The sequence below is a fragment of the Pelodiscus sinensis genome, chromosome 5, assembly GCF_049634645.1.
Source record: "Pelodiscus sinensis isolate JC-2024 chromosome 5, ASM4963464v1, whole genome shotgun sequence".
Classification (NCBI taxonomy): domain Eukaryota; kingdom Metazoa; phylum Chordata; order Testudines; family Trionychidae; genus Pelodiscus; species Pelodiscus sinensis.
In genome coordinates this window covers 109,757,188-109,781,590 of record NC_134715.1, presented here as the reverse complement: position 1 = coordinate 109,781,590, position 24,403 = coordinate 109,757,188, and positions in this window count along the sequence as shown.

Below are 24,403 nucleotides of genomic sequence, written 5' to 3'. Positions count from 1 at the left end.
TGGCAGGCTGCTTTTCCGGAAAAGCCCTTTTTCCGGAAAAGCATCTGTGGCCAATGTAGATGCGCTTTTCTGGAAAAGAGCCCCGATCGCCATTTTTGCGATCGGGGCTTTTTTCCAGAAAAGACTAGTGGGCTGTCTACACTGGCCCTTTTCCGGAACAGTGTTCTGGAATAAGGACTTATGCCCGAGCGGGAGCAGAATAGTTTTTCCGGAATAGCGGCTGATTTTGTACAGTAGAGCATCGTTTCTTTTCCAGAAATTCAAGGGCCAGTGTAGACAGCTCGCAGCTTATTCCGGAAAAGCAGCTGATTTTCTGGAATAAGTGGCCCAGTGTAGACACAGCCTTTGAGAGCCATCATAACTGTACACAAACTCAGACTTGGTTGGATAGCACTGGAACTGCACTGAAGGAAGGAAAAGATGTGCGTCCCAGTTGTAAGGAGTCTGAAGGGCTCCTATATTTTATTGTCCCCTTCACTTCTGTGCTGTTGGGGAGACTCACAGGGTATGTTTAGACTACATGGCTCCACCGACAGAGCCATGTAGATTAGTTTACTCGACAAAGGTAAATGAAGCAGCGATTTAAGTAACCTTGTTTCACGAGGCATAAAGGATCTGCCGACAAAGGATTCTGGAGTTGGCAGATCCCCATCTAGACTGCCGTGCTGTGCCGACAAACAGCTGATCGGCACAGCACGATGGCCATTTTGATTTAAATGAAGTGGCGATTATTTAAATTGCCGCTTCATTTCCCTTTATCGTCCTGCCTCATCTACATGGCTCCATTGACAGAGCCATGTAGTCTAGACACACCCACAGTGAGAGATGATGCAGAGAGAGAACTTTGTGACTGCTGGTGATGCAGGAGTGTATAGATCCTTGATAAAGTGCAACGGAAGAAGGACTCTTCACTGAAGCCCTAGAGGAACTACGGAAGCCGTCAGTAGAGTTCTGAGTGAACTCTGGTGTGGTTCCTCCTTTCTAGCCACTAAATAAAGTTGAAATCTCTAGAACTGGGCTAGATGGCAGAGTATCAGGACCAGACTGAACAGACAGCTGGAGATCAGCCTTCCTGTATGCACCTCATGACCCTGATGATGCTTCTCACTGATGCCAAACTGTGAGTGGAGTTTAGCGGAGGTGGGAGGTTGGAGGAAGTGACATAGTAAAGGGATATTTGCCTGCTGGATGTATACTCTGGCAGATGGGGAACAGAGTTAAGATACTCCTTGTAGTGTTACCTTGGGGGAGTGTTTTACTTAACAACAATATATTTCAATGAATGATGTTTTTCCAAGTTGATGCTGTGTTTCCTTTCCTCACTAAGTTAGAAGCTTCAGGGGGTAGCTGTGAGAGTCTGTACAGGAAAAAACAACAGAAGGTCTGGTAGCACTTTATAGACTAACAAAACATGTAGATGGTATCATGAGCTTTCATGGGCATAGCTCACTTCTTCAGATGACCGGAGTTTTGAGTTTAGGATGTGCAGACCCAAAATAAATCGGTGAAGGGGGGGAGGGAAAAAAAGGGAGGGGGATGGGAGACAGGGAGCAGAGGGCATGGAAAATCAAAGGGAAAAACAGGAAGGCAGAGCTGGGAATCAATAAGCACCTGAAGACTGGGTAGTTAAAATGAAGCAGATAAGAATCAAAGTCAATAGATAGTATCCTTCTTAACACAGAAATCTACACAAAGAGATGTTTGTACCTTCATTGAATGCTAGGTTGATAGTTTGATAGTGTCCCAACGATATCTCATCATGATTGAGCCATTAGCATGAAATTGAATTTGTGGATGAATTGTAATTCCAACGCCTCTCTGTGTATTTGGCTAGTAGAACTGGTTTGTGAGAAGGCTCTCTTGTGAAGGCTGAAGAAGTGGGCTGTGCACACGAAGGCTCATGATACCATCTACATGTTTTGTTAGTCTATAAAGTGCTACCAGACCATTTGTTGTTTTCTCACTAAATGAGTTCCCCTTGTTTCATGGACAAACTCAGTGTTTGTGAGTTTGGAAGTATTGTCTAATAAGTGTACTTGGGAAGGTATTTAGTGATCCCAAAAATTCAGGATTGTGGTCTGTCTTGTTCTTTTGTTTGAACTGGCCTTGTTATTGCCGACAATGCCTAGAAGAAAAGCTACATATCTGTGTCAAGTATAAGATTCAGTATAGGATTGTATATTGGTTTTAACTGGCTATTTTTTCCTTGCTAGTTGAGCTTTTAGACGTGTGGCACATCTGTCATAGGAGTCCAAGAATTGCCATGCTGAATCAGACCTAATGTCCATTTAGTCCATTATTCTGTATCTGGTAGGTCTCATCCTGATTTGTAATAGTTACTGATGGGCTTATGTCTTGAACCATAAGGTTTAATAGCCTCCAAAAATGGGTGTTAAATTTGATAACTCTCTATATTATTTTTGATCTATAAAGATGTCCAGTTCCTTACCGGATTTTTTAAACTAAATTCTTAGGCTCTATGGGTATGTCTACACTGAATAGTAAACCCAGGCTCAGACTCAAGTGTAAACTCCACCTCCGGGCCACCCATGAACAAACCCTTCTGACTCATGTCTGAAACCTCTCCAGGCTTGGGCCAGGGTCCTCATCAAGTGGTATAGGTATGAGTCCAAGTCTGTTCATTTTGCAATGTGGGCACAGCTGAAGCCTTGGGTTGTTAGGCTTGTATGTAGAGAGTCCGCCAACACTATCCCACAATTTCTTAGGCATGTGTGTCCCAGCCCTTTTACCCCCAAACTTCACACTCAATTACCAGGAACTAGAAACAACCTTCTGGCTATTCAGAATTTAATCCTTCCTTTTCCATGCAGACTACTCAACTGTAAACTCAGTTAATCCTATAAATTACCTTTAGCTAGAATAATGCATGTGTGTGTGCTCGCCCCAGCCTCTGCAACCCCAGAGAGAGCATGCAGCATGGCCCCAGCCTCCCCAGCCCTGGAGGAGAGTTTGTCATATGGCCCAGCCCAGCCTTTCCAGCCCCAGAGCACCGGGGGAGGGAGGAAAGCACATGATGGCCCAGCCCCAGAGCACTGGGAGGGCAGGTGCTGGGCCTACTGCCTACACGGGTGTTCTGGGGGGGGGGGGGGGAGTGTGAGTGGGGCTATCCTTGGTCATTTGGAAAGGCAAAGCCTTCCCCCTCCTAACATACCAGGTACCCATAGAAGAAGTCATACACCTGAGCATGCAACTACAGGTTGAATTACTCTAGCCTGGCATTTTTGGGACCTGACCAGTGTCGAACCAGAGAATTTGCCGAACCATGGGAGATCAATATGGTCTAGCAGCATTACTAACGCTTCCGCTGCTTACTAGGTTCTTAGAAGACCTTTAGGGGTAAACTACAGCTAAATAACAGCACAGAACACTGAGAGTCAGGACTGCTGGATGTAAACTTTGAGACAGTGTGAAACTTGGCCACAACCATGGTAAGTGGACATCTGGCTAACTAAAATCATGTTGCACCACAGATGTTTCCGGACCAGAGAGTACCAGACTAGGGAGGTTCACCCTGGAGTTAGCTGGCCAGAGGTACAGCCTGATTATATTCAATATGTGGTATGAAGCAGGCAAGACATTTGACTACCAGACTATAGCCTGCTCCATGCTCTGAATCCTCCTCATGTTTCCTAAAGATGTTAAAGCACTGATTTAAATAGCCTGGTAAGATAAAGGTAAAATACTTCTTAAAAATATCTGGAAACATTTGGGTCTTACAGAGGTGTTTAGAGGTCAGATATTTGGACTTCTGATCTTCCTCTGAACTTTTGACATCTGGCATTTTGCATTAATTATTTAAACAGCCTGCTTCCTAAGCAGTATTACTGTAGAAACTTTACCATTGGTTAATTAGCCCTGACAAATGTTATTTGTTCCCAGAAGCAAAATCCAGTATGAAAAGGAATGATCAGAAATATAAATAAGTGCCAATGTTTAGCCTTTATAGTATTTGTTTGTTATGTAGAAAGACTCTGGAGGAAGGTAATGTGAAATGTTCACATTTCATCCAAGCACAGGGGGCTCATACAAAGTACTCTGTACTGGTGCTGAGAAGAAAGGGGAGGGACTATGTGGGAGGCAGCAGATGGAGCAGCCACATGGTTTTGTCACCTTCTGCCTGCCACATTGGAGTTTTCCATGTAGGCCAATGTAGAAAGCAAGGCTGGATCAGGGAATAGGCGAGGACAGAGCTATCTGGAGTTAACCTGTGCTGCTAACATGAAGGGGATTTGGTTGTTGAGCCCACTGGCTGGAATAGCAATTACAAGAGGAGGTATGTGTTGCAGCCTGTAATTTGAACCTGATTAGGGATGTTGGATTGGCCCTTTCCTCCATAAAACCTTTGCATGGTTCATGAACAATTGCAGGGACTCCATCACTACGCTGTGGTTTCAGTGTCAAACCAGGAGAAATGCTTCTCCTTCAAAAAAGTGTTGGGGTTAATTTGAACCTAGAACTCGAAGAGGGCCTGAAATTGATGTCCCTCAAATACAGTGCTCCTGGGGCTACTATGAGGGTGGTGCCACTTATACCTTGCTCAGATTTGTGCCTCAATGCACAATCTGGCTCTGAATTGTTAGCCGTTATTTAAAAGTAAAGTGCAAGCCTTTACCATGCTTAATTGCACCGAGTAGTATCTTACTGAAAATCAATGGTATTACTTGGCCTAGATCCGCAAAGGTAGCTAATCCTCATTGGCACTGCTAAGGCATTATTCAACGTGAGAGAGACTATTCAGCATTAGTAAGGGCAGCAGAATCTGGCCTAAAGTAATTGCATTATTCTTTGACTTTCGTCTTGCTACTGGACCCAGATGGGAATTGGGAAGAGAGAGTGAGGTTGACGCTGTGCAACTTTTTCTCACTTAAATCCAAATCAGGCGCAAGTCTCAACATCACATTATTACTAGTAGTGTTGAGGTCTTCATCGACCACAATGGATGAACAACAACAAAGATTCTTTGAAACATATTCAAAAGTAGATCTGGGAATACTTACATTATTTGATATTATCATAAAATAAAAGCACTGAGTGGATAATTGGGTACCATTTCATTATTCTTCGAGGATATTTGGAAGACTGCTGGGCGGTTGTGAAAATATTTTCAAATCCCCAAATTTTAATTTTAGTACAAACTATTATTGTTCTAAAAAGTGTATCAGAAAGTGAGTTACATTTGGTTTGTTGTTCTGCTAATATATTTCAGTAATCCATACAGGGATTAGAAATAGCATCATGCAGTTTAACCTCCCACATCACAATATTAATAAACAGTAAAAAGTGGAGCTGAAGCAAACTTGTTTAACCTGTACTCTGAGAATTATTCATCCAAAATACTCTACAAATACTTGCTAATAGCAAAAATTTTGGAAGGAAAATGGTTGTTTCAAGACCTAATGAACTGTAGTTTGTACAACTGTCACAGACCATGCAACTAAGCTTGGGTCCAGTCAGTATTTGAATAGAAAACTTCCAAGGAAAACCCAGGGCCACTGGAAATGATATCAATGACTCAGACTGTTGTTGTGTCCTTTAAGTCAAAATAATGAAAGAAGGAATTTCGTCATGTGACAAATGACAATCCAATGTTCCAGAGACTTTATCCTCATAAAGACCCCATGGCTTCTTCTCAGAGGGTGTGCTTAAAAGCAGTGTGAACTCCTGGGTGTATCTTAGTTTGTGTAATTCCATTCTGCCTACTTAAACTTTCCTTGCAGTTAAATCTTTTTTTATTCTGCTTCATTTCCTGACTTAGACTGTTTAGCTGCTTAATGGCACAGTAATTGGTTGTGTTGATGTGTATTAGTAAAGCAGAATGGGTGGCATTTAAATGACAGCTGATGTGCCCCTAGTATAGCCTTATGTGATGTACTTTGGGCTGAAAGATATTCTGTAGAGCCAGTGCAGTGATGATGCACAAGGAGATGCAAGTTACACATTTATGAGTGGATCTGAGTCTAAAGGAGTTTAAATATAAATAATTTGCATATTAAGAAGATATATATTACAATTGGTTAGATATAAGGCCAGACTTACTAGAGTAATCAGGAGGGCACTAAACGGGTTGGGAAAAAGGGACAGATATGAGCACTTAGCACAGAACTGAGATGTTGAGAATAAAATTAATCATGGAACCAAAGGACATGAACGGAAAGAATTCTTAATTCATAGGCTTAATGCCTGAGTAACAAACAAGAGGAGCATGAGTAACAAACAAGAGAAATTAGAATAGTTTATGTATGACAGTAAATTTGTACTAATTGTTATTACTGCAACTTGGTGGGATGATTTCCATAACTGGAATGTTAAAATCAATAGTTATAACTTATTTAGGAAGGATCGAGTGGGCCAAGAAGAAATGCCACTCTATATGAAAAATAGCACTTTCTGTTTCTGAGTACTGACAACTTTGAAGAAAATGATCTTGAACACTCATGGATCAGTGTCCTAGCAGATAGAGTATGGGATATTGATTAGTGTGTGCTACAGACCACCATATCACACTGGAAAACAGGATGAGTGGGTCCTAATACACCTATATATAGAACCTTGGGGGGGGGGGGGGCGGGGAATAAGTTTGTGATCATAGGGGACTTTAGTAGGAGTTGCACATGCTGCAGGTATCATGCTGCCAATACTGAAACATCCTTGGGATTTCTAAATATTATAGATGACAATTTATGAATTCAAAAAGCTTTGCAGCCAACACAGGAACTGATCACTGAAGTAAAAATTAATGGCAGCTTTAATACAAGTAATCATTACTTGATCACACCAGCCATGAAGAGATAGGGATGCCAACCACTAATGAAAATGGGAGGGCAGTGGGGATAGGGGTTTTTACTGAAAGGGATGGATGCTGTCTTAAGAGTTCTAGAAGCCATTTGATCCTCTCTTCTCCAGTGGTGTTAGAGCTGATTGGACTCAACTGAGAGTCCTTGTTTCAGCTCAGTGATTATTAAGCTGCCTTCATGGATGATCAGGTGAGGGGATAGTGTTGCTTTAGAAGGCAATGAAGAGGCAATGGCTTTCAGGTCCCTATTAGCCAGTGAAATCTTTAAGAGCTGAAATCACGTAGAACTTGACCAAGTGGTGAATGCTCAGACTGTGGCATCACTGAGGTGCCAATGAGCAGCAAGCAGCAGGCGTGATAACAATGACAGAGTTGAGCAACAGAGACAGCAGCAACAGAAGTGGCAATGGGCAGCCAGACGTAGCAGCAGCCATGCAGGCCTTGCTTGATGCCCCCCTCCGAACCTGATTTTCAGGGGTGGGAATGAACCCACACGATTGCCCCTTTGTGAACTCAGAGACCTTGTTGGCCAAGGAGAACCAACTGTGACGAGGGTGCAGCAAAGAGAAAGACAGGGAGTGTTAAAGGGATGTTTATTCATTAAACAGTCACATCTCAGAGCAGGTAACTGAGGCAAAAGGTACTGATTATGGAATGGTTGTAATGCTTTAAAAATCACGATTGTGGTGTTTTACCCCAATTAATGCTGGGTTCCATTTCCCTTAAGAGTTTTCTTTTCTTTTAGCGAGACTCAGTGATTGAAAAAGAGAAATATTGCCTCTTAGAGGGGCTCGGGATGGTGTTTAGTTTTCCTACTTTACTGGGAGAGGGCTTGAGCCAGTTGTGTTTTGTATTGGTAACAGAAACCCTATATATTGAATCTGGCACTTCTTGCTGACTTCATTTGGCAGAAAGGATACACAGTGATTAGAATCAAGTTCAATCTATATAGCTTAACAAAGGTTAAGGGATGACTTGACCACAATTCTGTAAGTACCTACATGAGGAATACATGTTTAAGAATTGACTCTTCAGTCTAGCACAGGAAATAAAACATGATCCATTGGCAGGAAGTTGAAGGTTGACAAATTCAGACTGGAAATAGGGTGTACATTCTGAATGGTTAGGAGTGTTTCTTTTTAAAGATATGGTCTGGGAATTGTTTTGGGGAACTTCTATGGCCCATGCTGTTTTGGAGGTGAGACTAGATCATTTCAGTCCTTGCTGGCCTTGGAACCTATGAATGTGGCCCTAAAATTGTAATGATCCAAATTCATCCAGTGGATTCATAGTAAGGAGGAATTTGGACCATACTCTATTTTTCTTTCAATGCATTCCTACTTTGGTATGTCAGTGCCAAATAATGCTGGTACAGTGCTAGTGAATTAAAGGGAAATGGAAATAAAAGCAGAGTGAATGGGAAATTATAACTTTTTAATTGTGAAAAGATATATGAAAGTATTTGATTTTAAAAAAAACCTATATACTTTATATTAGTTTTTTATTAATGTTATACTCCAGCAAATCCCTAATTATTAATAATTAGATAATCAGTGAAACTTTTAAGCTGTAACTATGGTTCATTACTTCAGTAATTAGGTTTGAAAGACAAATTTTATGGAGGTTAGATGATTGTATTTTCCTTTCATTGTTATTTTCTTCTTTTATCTTTGAGTAATAACCAATCTCAGTGTAAAAGATGCACAGTACTTCCAGGGACTCCCATTATACAGGATGAGCATGTCCACTGCTAGGGTATGTCTACACTACCACCCTAGTTCGAACTAGGGTGGTTAATGTAGGCATTCGAAGTTGCAAATGAAGCCCGGGATTTAAATATCCCGGGCTTCATTTGCATCTTGCCGGGCGCCGCCATTTTTAAATCCCCGTTAGTGCGGACTCTGTGCCCGCGGCTACACACGGCACAGAGTAGGTAGTTCGAATTAGGCTTTCTAATTCGAAGTACCGTTACTCCTCGTGGGCTTCATTTGCAACTTCGAATGCCTACATTAACCACCCTAGTTCGAACTAGGGTGGTAGTGTAGACATACCCCCAGATCCTTTCAGGGGGTGCAGCATGCTGCATTGCATGGCCGACCAGCAGTGGTGCATACATGGCATAGGGCCATGGCTGTGCCAGCTTTCTGCCCCCTTGTGTCTTGTGTTGAAAGAATGCTTTGAAAAAACTCTCTGGTGAGCACAAAGATTTCAACTTCCCTTAGCCTTCCTGTGCATCCATGGTGCAAATGGACACAATGTAGGCTGCAGCCATCAATGACTTTCTTTCATTAGCCTTATTACAGTGTAGCCTGTATAGTTGTACTCGTTAGGGCTTTTATAGTCAAATTACTTTACCCACACAAGTAGTCCCATTGAAGCGAGTAGAACTATTTGAAGCAGTAAAGTGAGCAGAATTTGTGCCTACATCCTATATAAACCGGAGCTGCTAAAAGGCAATGAGATCACATAAAATAGAGCAGATTTCAGAGGTGAAGCTGGGCCAGGATATCGAACCAGTAAGTACCAGCCCCCGGTATGAGCCCGTACAACGCCAATGTTAAAATGATACTACAGCAGTGCTATTGGGCCCTACCGGCAGACTACCAGTGTGGGCAAGAGGAAGGAAAAGGAGCAGCTGCCCTTGGGTCCAGCATTTTAAAAGTGCCACGGGCTCCCAGCCATTGCTACTGCAGCAGCTGCTGCTATGATCAAGACCCTTAGGTCCTTCATATCACCCTCCAGGAGCCTAGAGCTCCCAGCTGCTGCCACTACTGCAATCCATGGGCTCCTGGTGCTGTGGTAGAGGCAGCCCTGAAAGAGCTGACTGGGGGAGTTGGGACCCACCCTTTCTGCCTGAGGCTCTGTCCCTTCTGGGGGCCCCAGAACTGCACCCCACCTTGCCATGGATCCCGGCATATGGGTAAGTCCTGGCAGTTACTTTCACCCTGGTAGATCTGATACATTGCATTCAGGAGACTGAACAAAGTCCTTGTGGAAGGAGCAAGAAGCAGACATGAAAACAAATAGAGAAGCAATGGCTTCTTTATTATACAAGGTCTCATAGTGCTAATTGTTTTTAAGTAATGGTAAGGTTATGAATCATTCAACTACCAACTATTATTGCATAATACATTGTTAAACCAGACCTGGAGTCTGATAGACACACTGCACGGTAATCAACTAAAAGAATGGTTTGCCACCATTGTGTCACAATTTGGAGTGCCTGTATAACATACTACTTTATTGGAGCATACATACTTTCTCTATTATAAGAATGGATGGGTCATTAGGGTTCTGGCTTAGGTCTTTGGAGAGCTGGGTTCTGTTCCCTGCTTCCTGAAGTCCCTGTGTCTGGTCTCTCTGACTCAGTTCCCAGCTGTAAAATGGGACTAATAGTATTTCAAAGGTCTGTTATGAGGCTAACTAAAGATTGTGAGGTCCTCAAGTACCCTAACAGAAGCCACCTTAGATAAATTATGGTCTTATTACTGTTTATACTTGTAGTAGTGCTTAGAGGCCCCAACCTGGGCCACTATCCCATTGTGCTAGGCACTGTAGAAACAAAAAAGAGAATCTTTTCCAATGTTCCCTCTAATCTTTTTTTTATCCATGTGTGGATTTTTTTCCATCCAAATGTGGAATAACTTTTATGTGCACCGAGGCATGTGCAAATTTGTACCATCAGTAGAAACAAAAAAAATCTAGCCGTGGGAGCTCTGCTAATTAATTGGCTGGCATTTAAATCTCTGTGAACAGCTGCACAAGCACACAGCTTATAGGGAACACTGATCCTTTCCCACTAAAACTCAAAAACTAGATTATTATAATATGCATACAAATAGGAGTTGGATGAGAGTCAAGGTACCAGTAAAAATGGGTACATTTCCACAAATAGTAGTCTCAGAAACAAATTCTAACCTATTGTGTCAGAAAATGCAGTTTGTGTAACCTGAACTCTTCAGTTGCCTAGCACAAGGAAATTAACTGGTGTATCTTATCCCAGTACTTTTGCCTTGTCAGCAGACAGAAGAGACCTGTAAGTGAATTGCTCTAGCTAACAGTACTCAGTCCTGTGATAACAGTTGATTAAATGTAATAATCAGATAGGAAATCTTACTGCTACCGAAAGATAGCAGACGATAAAACAGTTCCTGGATTTCCACAGAGCTCCTAATGACAGTGCTGAAAGTTATAAGAATATGGGATTTAAAACCAATTTATGTTTAGAATCAGATACAAATGGCAGAAAAACAACCTGTGTCTGGAACATTAGTCATATATTCCCTTTATGTCTGCCCTTTACAAGAATGGAAGTCCCCTTAGTGGACTACGCATATGTAGTTGGAGCAGAAGAACCCAAACCTACATACTTATATATAAAATCTATATATAAAAATGTATGTTGATTTACCTCACAACAAGGCCTTCTTCAGGCAGTTGGTCATTGCAACATGTGAAAGGCAGGGGCCAAGATGAGACCAATCACTGAGTGAAATAAAAAAGATGTCATTGGGTTAACCTTATAAGAAGTCTTGTTATTTCCAGCTACTTAAATTTTAAACTTAGAAATTTACAAAAGGTATGGCACCCACTATTCTAAAAGCCCAGTTGTAGGCTTTAAAATCTTGTCATTTCTTTTACTGAGCTCTCTTCCTGACATGGTATTCAAGTCACATCTCTTCATAATTTCATTCTTCACTCTCTTCAAGAACATTTGACGTCAACCATCTTTCTTTTTCTTCTTTAATCCTTGAACATTATAGCACCATTCTCAGAACACTTTCATGGTCTCCTATCAAAAAGACTTAAAAACTACTCTCTTTCTCTGTCTTTTTTTTTCTATTTTTGCACATGTCTGAATTTGTTCTGCCTAATAAACCCAATATTCGCCCTCAAGTAGTTGACCTGGTGACATACAATGTAAATATGCCTTCATTTTATTTCAGATACAATGAAAAACAGACCAGTTTCTCAATGTGCCAATCTCACTCATTTCACTAAGATCTCTGCATTCAAATCCTTATTTCTTTTTTTTTTTTTTTTTTTTTTTTTTACAAAATGTGATTAATAAATGGACCTCTATTTTCTAGGTTATTGAGTTTTACTTGGTTCAGAATGTTCAGCTTACTTATTTTTTATTTGTATTTCTAGTCATAACTGAAAGTGCAGAAGTACCTAGAGAATGGCTGTTCTTGTGGCAATTCTGTCTGGGACCAGAGGACGAGATCAAGGGCTTCTGAATTGTAATTGGTATTGTAAAACATCAGTGGGCTTTATGTTTTAAAGGACTGAAGCTGCAGAAGCCTGCTAAGGTTAGAACAGAAAAATGGGCAGATTATTCACACCTGGAAGATTAATGCAGCGGAGGGGAGGGGGGTTGTGGATGACTGTGTCCACAAAATCCCCCCTCCCTCCAAAATGAAATCAGCTTGCAGAGTGGGTGTGCAGGTCACTCCTCAAAACTCCAGAGAGCAAAGGCCAGTTAGCATATAGGTGGAGAGGCTGGTCCTATCAGTTACTCCTAGATTCCCATACTGATGTCCCCCTAGTGGACTGAAGTCCCCTCATATGGTTGCCTGATCACCCCTTGAAGAGGAAACCGAATGTAAAAGAGCATAGCAGAGTGGTAGGCTTTCCACTTAAAGGACCAACCATTGGGAAGGGGAGAGTCAGATTTGTTGAGGGAAGGAAAAGCAAGAAGAATATTTATGAGGAGACTGGAAAGGAAAAGTAGATTGGGGAGCGTAAAAATGAATAGGTTTGGAATTGCCTTTTGCATTAATGGCCAGGGGTCAGCCACAGCATTTCCCTTAAACATGCTTTTTCCTTTTGTTTTGTAGTTCGGGAAGATAGCGTTCAGTTGAGACCAGTATTACCTTGCTCTATCTCTATTCTGTAGCCTAGGAAACTAGATAAGTATGGAGTTGCTCTACTTTGTTGTGTCTCTTTCTTATCCTCATTGGCAGGGCTTGACAAACCACTGTTTCTACTCGCCTGTGGCGAGTAGATTTCATCCGGTCACTCCATGCGCCCCATTCACCAGTGCTGCGCGCATGCGCAGTGCTGGTCTGGCGCATGCGCGGTGCGGGGCTGGCAAGTAGCTCTTGCCGCAGTTTGTCGAGCCCTGCTCATTGGCTCTGCATAACATCTTCAGGGTCGAAGTCTTTGTAATCTCTGTAACCTGTTAGTTTGTAGGATAGGAATGTGTTGATTTAATTAGAAATTCTGTAAATAGTAATTATGGGTGGGTATAATTGTATTCATTATTTGCTTATTAATATTCATTTTATGGAAGTTAACATTACTAAATAAGTCTTTAGGAAAAGTAGTGATAGACATATGAATTAACATACTAAAATAGATAAAAGGGTGTAATTAACACCAGGTTTTTGCCATTCAGAAAGTGTGTTGAATGTCCGAGCAGGGGCGGATATAGGGCAGGGCGAATGGGGCAGCCGCCCCGGGCCCCGCACTTCAGAAAGCCCTGCGCATGTGCCGTGGCGCCGCTGCGCATGCGCATGGCATCACTGCGCATGCGCTGTGGCAAAGAGGGGGCCCCGCGGAATTATGCTGCCCGGGGCCCCACAAAACAGTCATCTGCCCCTATGTCCGAGGTAAACCTGTGTAGGCAATAAAGCTATCCCTTTTATCCCATCAGCTTCTGGGTTGCCTGTTTCTTCTCTAACAGGGACTAGTAGGGTAATAAAGCTATATGTACAGAGGACTGCAGAGAGAGAGCTCATAAATTGAGGGTATCTCAAAAGGTTCAGATAAATTGTTGATGAGCGTCCAAACTTCTCACTGAGGCGTAGGCAAAAGGATTAGAATTTTGCCCATCACTAATTCTCTCATATTCCAGTTTAAAATCTGATAGTTCTGAGAGCACTATATGGATTAGGATTACATGTTTTTATTCACAGATTTCCAGAATGTTTCATCAAACTCCTTTACCTCCAGAAACAAAAGACAGGACTATGCAGCATTTTAAAGACTAACAAGATGGTTTATGAGGTGATGAGCTTTCGTGGGCCAGACCCACTTCCTCAGATCGAATAGTGGAAGAAAATTGGCAGGACCATATATACCAAAGGAATACAAACAAACAAAAAAGTGAACACATATATAAAATAGACAGAGTGGGATATGTCCATATCAATCTGTGACTTCTGTGTATGGCAAACCTCCATTTCATTGTTTGATCTTCATTTTGTGCTAACACATCTAACTTTTTTCCCCAAAGAAGGTCTATCATGATGTGTTTCAGTCAGCCATGTGCCCACAAAGTTGCCAGAGGCTTTGTTGAAAGTCTTTGACTAAGAAGCCATCATATAGGAATTTCGGGACACCAACTTTGATGGCCTCTTAACTGCTGGTACAGTTCCAGGAAATATTAGATTTTCTACCTACTGGCTCCAGTGGGACTGGCAGAACTGCAGCTTACCTGGGTACATGGCAAAAGGAGAGAGACTATATTCAAAGTGGGACTTGATTCTCTGAATGGGGTTCAGATCATTGCTATATGTAAGTGGAACATGCAGGAGAGAGGGGACAGGCAGGATTCCAGCTAGCCAAAAATGCTGACACACCTTGGATTCACAGCATGCATAAAAGCAGACTAGAACAAGGTGCATTTCATGACTTTTGTTATATTTGAAGATTTGTTTGAATTTTTAAAGAGCAGATAAACTATATTTGAGAAATTCCTTTGTCAAATCCATGCTCCTTCTTTCCTGCCACATAGTCCCTGAAGCGGTTACACTAGTGACCACAGCCTGAGGGACTGAGTGTAAGCAACTTAGGGTATGTCTACACAGCAAAGTTATTTCAAAATAACAGCTCTTATTTATAAATAACTTTACTAGCGTCTACAAAACCAAACAGCTATTTTGAAATAAATTCAAAATAGCGGAACGCTTACGTTGAATTTGGTAAACCTCATTCTACGAGGAATAACACCAAATTCGAAATAGCTATTTTGAAAGAAGTGCTGTGTAGACACTTAGTTTGAAATAGGGGGCCTCCAGACTTCCCTGGGTGCCCTAGTGGCCACTCCAGCCTCAACCAAGAACAATTCTCTTCCTTCCCTTGCCCCTGGAGTCCTTAAAGGGGTAGACTCTGGCCACAGTGCCTGTGCCAACTCCAAGCCTGCCAGCCCAGAGCCAGCAGTCACTGCCCCTGACCCAGTGGCCCCAAAACATGAGCCAGCAAGCCTCTGGCAGCCAGTCCTCCACCGCTCCCCAGGAGCAGTCTGCCAGCTCTCAGGAGCCTGCCAGAGAAGGCAGGCACCCTTCCTGATCCAGGGTGGAGATCATGGATCTTATTCAGGTTTGGGGGGGATGCCCCCAGCGTCCATGATCTCCACACTAGATGGAGGAACGCGGCCATCTATGGCAGGATAGCTGCCAGCCTGGCCACCAAAGGCCACATGCAGGAGCAGGTTTGCATGAAAATCAAGTTGGTTCAGCGAGACCCCCAAGCCTGAGCCCTGAGCTTCCCCTCCCCTTTCTTCCCCTTGCTTCCCCCTCCCAGCTCCCTCTTCCCAGATTTCCCCCTCCCATCTCTCAGCCTCTCTCTTCTCCTCTCCCACCTCCTTTCCCCAGTCTCACCAGAGTTTTTCTCTCCCCCCCCCCCCAGTTTTGTTAAAGAGAGTTTGTGTTCATGAAAATACATGTATTTTATTTGACATCAGGAAGGGGGATTAGGGAGGGGTAAGTGGAAGGACATGACGGAGGAATGAGGCACAAGTCTCCCCCCCCCCCCCCCGTGGGGCAGACCAGGGAGGCTCTTAGTGCTCCTCAGGGTGGAAGCTCTCCCGCAGGGCCTCCTGGATACTGACAGCCCCCTGATGGAGCTCCCAGATGGCAGTCTGCAGAAAGTGCAGCCAGGCTCACAGCAACGCATCCAAGGGTATGTCTACACTACCCCGCTAGTTCGAACTAGCGGGGTAATGTAGGCATACCGCACTTGCAAATGAAGCCCGGGATTTGAATTTCCCGGGCTTCATTTGCATAAGCGGGGAGACGCCATTTTTAAAACCCCGCTGGTTCGAACCCCGTGCAGCACGGCTACACGGTTCCACGAGGTGTACTGGTAGTTCCGGTGTACCAGTAGTTCGGAATAGGAATCCTAGTTCGAACTACCTAGTTCGAGCCCCGTGTAGCCGCGCTGCACGGGGTTCGAACCAGCGGGGTTTTAAAAATGGCGGCTCCCCGCTTATGCAAATGAAGCCTGGGAAATTCAAATCCCGGGCTTCATTTGCAAGTGCGGTATGCCTACATTACCCTCCTAGTTCGAACTAGGAGGGTAGTGTAGACATACCCCAAGAGAAGCATCAGAGCGCCCAGGGGCAGCGCCCAGGGAAAAGCCGGAAAAAAAGCGTCTAGACTGGCGCGATCCTCCGGAATAAAGCCCTTTTCCGGAGGATCTCTTATTCCTACTTCAAAGTACTTTGCTTCATGGTGAATGAGTGTTGGAAATGGCACTCTGCCCCTTACAGATTTTTACTCCCATAATTTGGATATAAATGATGTTTTCAGGCACAGATGTGTAGTTGTTTCTGTGGAATTTGGACTTTAGACTTTAATGTTTGGTTTGGACACAGTATGAAAAGATTCCAATTCAGAGATTAAAATAAATTTTCCTAAACTAGTTTAACTTTTAAATACATGAATGTGCTGTGTTGGTACCAAACAATAGCCAGATTCATTTCTGGTGTATTTACTTCACTTAGATCAGCGTCTAAACTGCTGGTTTTTTTCAAAAAAGCTCCGTTTAAAAAAAGCGGCGGCCATGTTTATACTAATGAAGCACAGGGTATTTAAATCCCTGCTTCATTTGCAATTTCAACGTGCTTGATTTGCATCCCTCTGTCGACAGAGCGATGCAGTCTAGACATAGCCTGTTGAAAATAAACCCTCTTTCAACAGATCCTGTATTCCTCAAAAAAATGAGATTTACAGGCTTGGTGAAAAAGGGTTTATTTTTGACAGATCCGCATCTAGACTGCCATTTTTTTCGAAAAAAGCTCCATTTCAAAAAAAGCGGTGGCCATGTTTATGCTAATGAAGCACAGGATATTTAAATGCCTGCTTCATTAGCAATTTCGACGTGCCTAATCTACATCTCTATGTCGACAGAGGTGTAGTCTAGACACAGCCTTACACAGAACTAAAGCACAGTTGAACTTGGCCCAGTGACTTTTACTATAACTTGGTTAATTGCTCTAACATAACAAAATATATCACCACTTTGACAAATGACTCTTTGGGACAAAAAAAGCCCATAAACCTTATTGCGCCTCTACTTACAGTTTCACACATTTAAAAAAACCACTCATCTGTGGCTTCCCAAATCTGCACCCACTTGTGTAAACTCCATAGGCAAAGAAAGTAAACAACCTTAAACCAATAATCAACCCAACAGTAACTGGTTCAAGGCAATCTTGTAAGGCCTTCTGTAAATGCTAAGAGAGTAGGCTAACCTATAGCCTTGCCTCAAATATTGTTTAAGGGTTTGGCCATGCCAGAAGTTCCTGGACACAACTGAAGTACTGATCCCAATAGACCATAAGCAGTAGGACCCATATTTGACTTCATCCATCCCTGTCCTTGGGTTTTGGGCAGCCAAACCATTTGGAAAATCAACAGATACAGGATCACAATATTTAAGTTAAGATGACCAATAAACACAGGTTACAGAGTGAGGCAGCTGATGCTAAAGCCCTTGCATGTATCCTTCTGCCCTATCTCCAAGATGATTTATGTCTCAGTGGATCGCTGTTAGGTAGAGATGTACAACCCATGCTCTTGATCTGGCAGTGCACACACCACCTATGGTAAATTATGGTAATCCACACCAAAGGATTTCACAGAGCTGCTACAAATTGCAGTCAAAGCAGGAAATCTCTGCAGTGTCAAGTGTGGTATGGAGTACCATTGGGGAATGCTTTTATTGCTTTGACTACCTTTTTCTGCCAACCTGGAAACTGATTTTGACTCAATGAGATCTGACATGTAAGTGTGACTCCAAGCATTTTCACCACAGATATGTGAATTGCCATGCCTTGGGAATTGGAAAAATTAGAGGCTGATCTTTCAGACACTTAAGAATTTAAGACTTGTCTGCAGCAAGTTAATCTAGTTTGAGAGCAGTTGCATTCACATGGTGCAATCCATCGCAGAACACTAACTCTGCACTTACTTCAAATCTGGAGAGTTATTGTCAAGAGCACTGTGCTTACAGTTAATGGAATTATTGTGGTTTATTGTTCATGTGGACATAATTGTTGCACAGTTCTTTTTGTCATGCTTCCTATGCCTAACTCACAGTGCTTTGTGAACTAGCCATTACTGACCCATCTGTTCACCTTTGTGCTTTCCCCTGCTCCCAATTCCTAGGAAACCCACCTCTCTCTTTAAATGCTGGCACAGAGCCAGAATTTGCCTATTTGCTTTGAGAGCCAGGTGCGTCAGCAGTCTTGTGATACAAAAGTGGTAGCTCTCCAGAAGCCCCCGCAGCTGCTGAAAAACACACTGTGACTCTGGATTTCATTGATATCTGGGGAGAAGCACCAGTGCAGGAAGCATCTGTGCCCTGCCACTGAAATAAAGACCCTTTTGTGGAGCTTGCCAAGCAGCTGTGTGAGTGGGAAACCAAACCATCGTTGATAAAGAATAAGGAGGTCAGGAGTAAGTACACTGAAAGGAGGGCCAAAAGGAGACAATTTGGCAGTGGACATACAACTTGTCTAGTTTAGGAAGTTCTCAATGAACTCAAATATGAAATTACAGAAAAACGAAGAGTGGTATGTAAATTATCCCAGAAATCAGCCTCTGTTCTTTGATGAGTGCAAGGTAAAAAATGTAATGCCTGTTTTTAAAAGAGCTCCAAAGGAGATCCTAGCAATTACAGGCCAAGGAGTCCCAACGTCAGTACTGAACAAATTGGTAGAAACTATACTCAAGAACAAAATTATCAAAACACAAACATTATTTGTGGGGGAGGATGCTAACCGGCTTTTGCAAAGGGAAGCCATGGCTTATCAGTGAATTAGAGTTCTTTTGGGGGAGTCAATCAGCATGTGGATAAGGGCGATCCAATGGATATAGTGCACTTGGACTTTCAGAAAGTTTTGACAAGGTCCCTCACTAAAGGCTCTTAATAAACTAACTTAACAAGGGATCTCACTGATCTGGGTGAGATACCTGAGATACATTGATGCTATTTTCATCCTCTAGAAGATCACACTGGGGCTACATCTATGCTACAAGGTTTTTGCGCAAAAAACGGCGGAGCGTCCACACCTCAAGCTTGTTTTTGTACAAGTAAATCGGCAGAACAGAGGGCTTTTGCTGGTAGAGTTATTCCTCTCCCCACAAGGAATAACTCCTTTTTGTGCTACCGCTCTTGTGCAAAAAGGCAGGTATGGATGCTCCAGTGGATTTTTGGTGCAAGAAACCCCTATCGGCAAAAGCACAGGAGCTCTGATGGCTCTTCTGTGAATGGCCATCAGAGTTTTCTTGCGCAAGAGTCTCCATGCAGTGTGGACGCTCTCTTGTGCAAAAGCACATTGCTTTTGCGATGTGCTTTGAGGTCTGGACATGGAAGCAGTACATGGTGACTCTGAACAGATGGCCAAGGAGATCATGGAAAAAAGACTGGGGGCTGAAAAGGCAACTCATGGTGCTATCCTGAACCAGAACACTCTCTTATAAAACATGTTCCTGCTAAGCCCAGAGGTCTTACAATCCTGTTAGCTGGGAGCCCTGTCCTTTAGCTCTTGGGCAAAACTGGCTACAGGGATCAGCAGTAACTCCTTCCCTTCATACCCGTGCATCACTTGTCCCAGTCAAGGCCTCTCCTCCAGTAGGTCGAACATCTGCCCACTGAAAATATTGGCTCCTTTAAGTCCAGCACTTCTGAGCCCTGCAAAATATGTGAAAGTTTCAGGCAGAGTCAGGGAGGAGACCTATATATGCGTCTAATTTTAAGTGCGTCTCCCCCCACTGAGTTTTCCCCTCAGTCTGGTTTGTACTGTTGCTGTATTTAAAGGGTGGTTCTTTGTTGGTTAGTAAGTAGATTGTATTGGTAAAAGGATACCTTTTTATTTGAAAATACAGATTTCTTCATGGGTTCAATCAAAACTTTATTTTTGGCTTCATTACTTCTGGTCATAATAAAAAGCATTTAAAATCCTCTTTGGTCTATGATGACTCATTATTGCATGTAACACACAAGCCTTTAAATAAAGTTAAAATGATTCATACCCTTTTATAAAAGTATATAGGCAACATCTGGCTTCCACCACCCATAAACATTGCTGTTCACACTCTATCCTTTCCCCTGCCCACAGATTAGCAGCTGAGTGCACAGCTCCCCATATTCAAACATGAAACTCAAAATATGAATAATAGGCGTCCCTGACAGCATTCCCCTGGATGTTAGCATTCCCTATGGGATGCCTTGCTGGGTGTTTGTACTGCTGAGTGTGTCTCTGTGCCTCAGCCTCCCACCCATCATTAAGGCTTTCCTTCTGGATTTTACCAATAGTGTGTAGTGCACAGCATTCAGCTGTAATGGTTACACCTCTTCTCCCATTGCTGCTGCTGCCAAAGAATTCCAAAAGCAGTGCTGTTGCCTTCCAAAGAGCCAAATGCATGTGACCACCATTCTTCAACTCACCAAGTGACCGTTTAAATGTTCCTTCCTTCTGTTCAATCAGTCTATAATTTCATTAACTAGGGCATCCCAGAATAATTGGACCCATCTCCAGATCATTACTATCCATAGTGATTCTGGGGGAAAACCATCTTTTCTCCATGAATTTAAATAAAATGAGTTCTGAAACATCCTTGTATCACTCACTCTTCCAGATCATGCAGCATTTAGGTCTGTAAAGCTGCAGCAGGGGTCAAACACTCCCTGGAACATCACGGAGAAATACACTCTTCTGTGGGGTGGGTGAATGGGGGAACGGTAAATGATAAGCATTCAGATTCCATCAACCTCATGCATGACAGCTTTGCATACATGAGTTTAGGAACCTCATGCATGCAAAGCTGTCAATAATTTCCTGAGCATTACCTAACTTTATAGCCCAGCCACACAGAATCTTACAATGGCATAACATACCTGCATGATAGTGGCTCCAACAGCTGATCTCCCAATGCAAAACAGGTTGGCCACTGGCCAGTAACACTATGAGGTGGCCAGCTTCCAAATGGCACTGGTGTACCACTCCCCCATGAGTACAGGGAACTACACATGGATATGCTGCTGCTGGGCCAGTTCTGCACAGAGTTCAGAAAAGGTAGCAGTCTCTAGCCTGAAATTCTCTTGCCATTGTTAGTTGTCCCAGGTCTGCAGGATGATCCTCTCTCCTCATTCCACACCAGTGTGCTGGTCCCAGAAACAGTCCTGCATCCCATGTAGCAGAATTCTGGATCCAAACCTCTAGTTCCAAGAGTTCAGCATCCCTGCTTCAACAGCTTTGCAGAATCTGTTGTAATAGAGCCCAAGAAGCCTCTCTGTAGTCCCATTTGCCACTATAGTGGCACGGTGCATTGCTGGGTCCATGCTGGCAGACAGCAATTCAAAATTGGCACCTGTCCAACCAGAAAGGAAGAGAGGTGCAGAAATGTATTTTAAAAAAAATCAGTTGACTCTACCTGGCTTCCACTTTGCATCCCACAATTCACAGCAAAAATAGTCCCAGGATGCATGTGGCTCAGCTGCAAAGGAGAAGACTCTGGGATAGACTCCAAAAATGATACTCACTCAGTCCATAGCAAACTGCTGCCATGCTGAGAATTTAAAATGGAACAGATATCCCATTTGCATACTATAGGTGCAATTTGCTTATTGTGAGTCACCAGATGTAGCTTAGCATTAATTTCCCTGAATAGAAAAGAATTTTTCTTTCTTTTATGAACGTAATTTCATAGATTTCAATGGGGTTACTTAGATGTGTAAAACTAAGCACATCCCTAACTATCTGCAGGATTGGTACCTTAGCAACAAACTGAGAATTTGACCAGTTAATGTAAAACCATTTTTCTTTTTGCAATTCATATACATTTGCCATAGAAATAATGAACTAACACACCAAAGAATCATATTCAGAACTATGCAGAACTTCAAGACAAGTCAAGAAGGTTAAAAGCTGGCTTCTAAGCATAAGTTTTATTTAGTATACATTTTAATATGAGCTTGTCAAAGATGGGGCATTTCTGTTTTGTATACCAGTTGCCCTATTTGTCTTCCAAAGCCTTCCTTCTTAGATTAAATGAAGTCTGCCCTCAACAGTTTTTTCCTATTGTTTCTGAAATGTAGTCTCCCTTAAGGAAAACCATTCAATGGCTCTCATATGTTCTCACTTATAGAGTTGCAAAATAATCAGGTGAGGCTAAGGCTGCATTTCATGTAAATACCTTATTCTGTGGTAGCAACATAGAAAGCTTCTTGAACAAGACATATTGTAATATAAAAATTGAACGTGGGATGCTTTGACAATGGAAAATTATTTATTCACACTTAATTAGGTTGCTAAATCTTCATGCCAGTATCTTTAGATCAAAACAAAATAAACAGCTCATCACTAATACTATCCAAATTAAAAAAATAACGACGTGGGGAACATGTCAGGGGGACATAAATATTTACAAAATAAAGTAATAGCTCGGCGTTGTGTCATTCCATCTTCATTCTATTAATGGCTGATTATTTGATTTTGTATATTTCAACCAGTTCTTTGCTACTCAATGTGCAGAAGCTATTTGTCTAGTTCTACTTTATTTATTTTTATACTTTTTTCAAGACTCATCTAATATATTTATGCTGTATAGTGTTCTGTCCAGGGCTGTTATATCAGGCTAATCACAATGATATCTGAGTGGCTTGTTGAGCAATTTGAATTAATTTTACACTGGCAATATTTCTTAAAAACTAGAAAATGTGAGTGTCTTTCAATGGACCATGTAATTTATTCCTGCTTTTAAGGGTGCACTGACAAAAATCCTCTCTGATTAATTGATCAATTTAAGGAAAGGGCATGTTTGTTGTTTAATTTGGGGGGGAAATGGATGGGAAAATAGATTGGTGCCACAGTGTGAACTTGCATAATTATGGCACATTTTATGAAATTATTCTCTTATACAGAAGACAATGCATGGGAAATAAGAAAGGAGTTCAGCAGTTTTGTGACACTGACACCTACTTAGTGGCATGTCAATTAAGCCTTCTTCCTCAACTAGCCCATCTGTTAAATGGAGATAATGCCAGAACTAAAGATCAATACACAGGATTATGTTTAGCATGTCTATGATAATGCTGTTCTAGGTAAGACTCCATAACAGTTTTCACTGTGACCTCTTATACACATCCATCAATAATTTCTGAAATTTCTCCCAAAAAAGTGTGTGTGGGGGGACCACTTTCCCATTTCCACTTAATGTTTAGCAGCATGCAATTTTATACACAAAAGCCTCTCAAACTATGTAATGGTTTGAAAACAAGTAATGATTGGCCAATACTTTTATGGAAAAGAAAATTTTGGGCCATGAAGTTACCCCAATGGAATAAAAAAATACCCACATGAAATCCCACAAAAGAAATCATACGCTTTTCAACAGCCAGGTTTGTAGTTTAACAACTAATAGGTTGCTAATACTCGTTCAGTCACTAGGTGGCAAGTGATTATACGTTTTAGAGAAAGGGAAGTTGAGAATGCTCAGTTTACTATATAGTTTGACTACATTGTGGAACAGTCTGCAATGGCTGTATTTGCATAATGTGTTAATGCTGTTCTGTTGCCATTTCATCTTTATTTCCACTAATGCACCACACTTTTAAAATGACAACCACTACTTGTTTGTCTTTTCCCTAGATGTATTACTCTGAGTACTGATTTTAAGAAATTAAAGGGCCTCATTCAACAACACTTGCTGATAAAGCTAAACAATAGTAATGCTTGCTTTTGTGGCTGCTTTGCATCACCAGAGTGCTGCAAAGCATACATCACACATCAATGAATTTAGTCTTTATCATTAAAAAAACAAACAAACAAAAAAACCAAAAACCTTCATATTTTTCAGATCATGTCCTGATTCTACACATTTGTTTATTTAAAGACACGCTTATCTGGAAACTGTGAATATGCCCTTACCTTTAACTTCAGCAGAGCCAAACATAAATATAAAAAAGGGAACTTGAATACAATAAGCAAAAATCCTCCCATAGGTGCTCACGTTCTCTATAATGAACTTTGTCTCATTTCTCTGCTCATTGTTCTTCCTGAATGACACACAGAGACTGTATCTTTTACCTCTCAGACTTCTTTTCCCTGTATTTTATGAGTAATGTGGGTTTGAAAAGACAAATTGAGGTCACGTTATTATTTTGCATTTATCTGTTAATGAACTGTCTTTGTCACTTATTCGTCATGGAATAGCCAAAGTATTTTTTCCATCTTGTTACATTTTTCATTATTTACTGTTCCTTGATAATCCATTTCAGACAGATTCCATGTGATCTTTGCAAATTTATCTTTTATTTTGGGAACAAGTATTAATAACATTCATAATCCTCTGGATA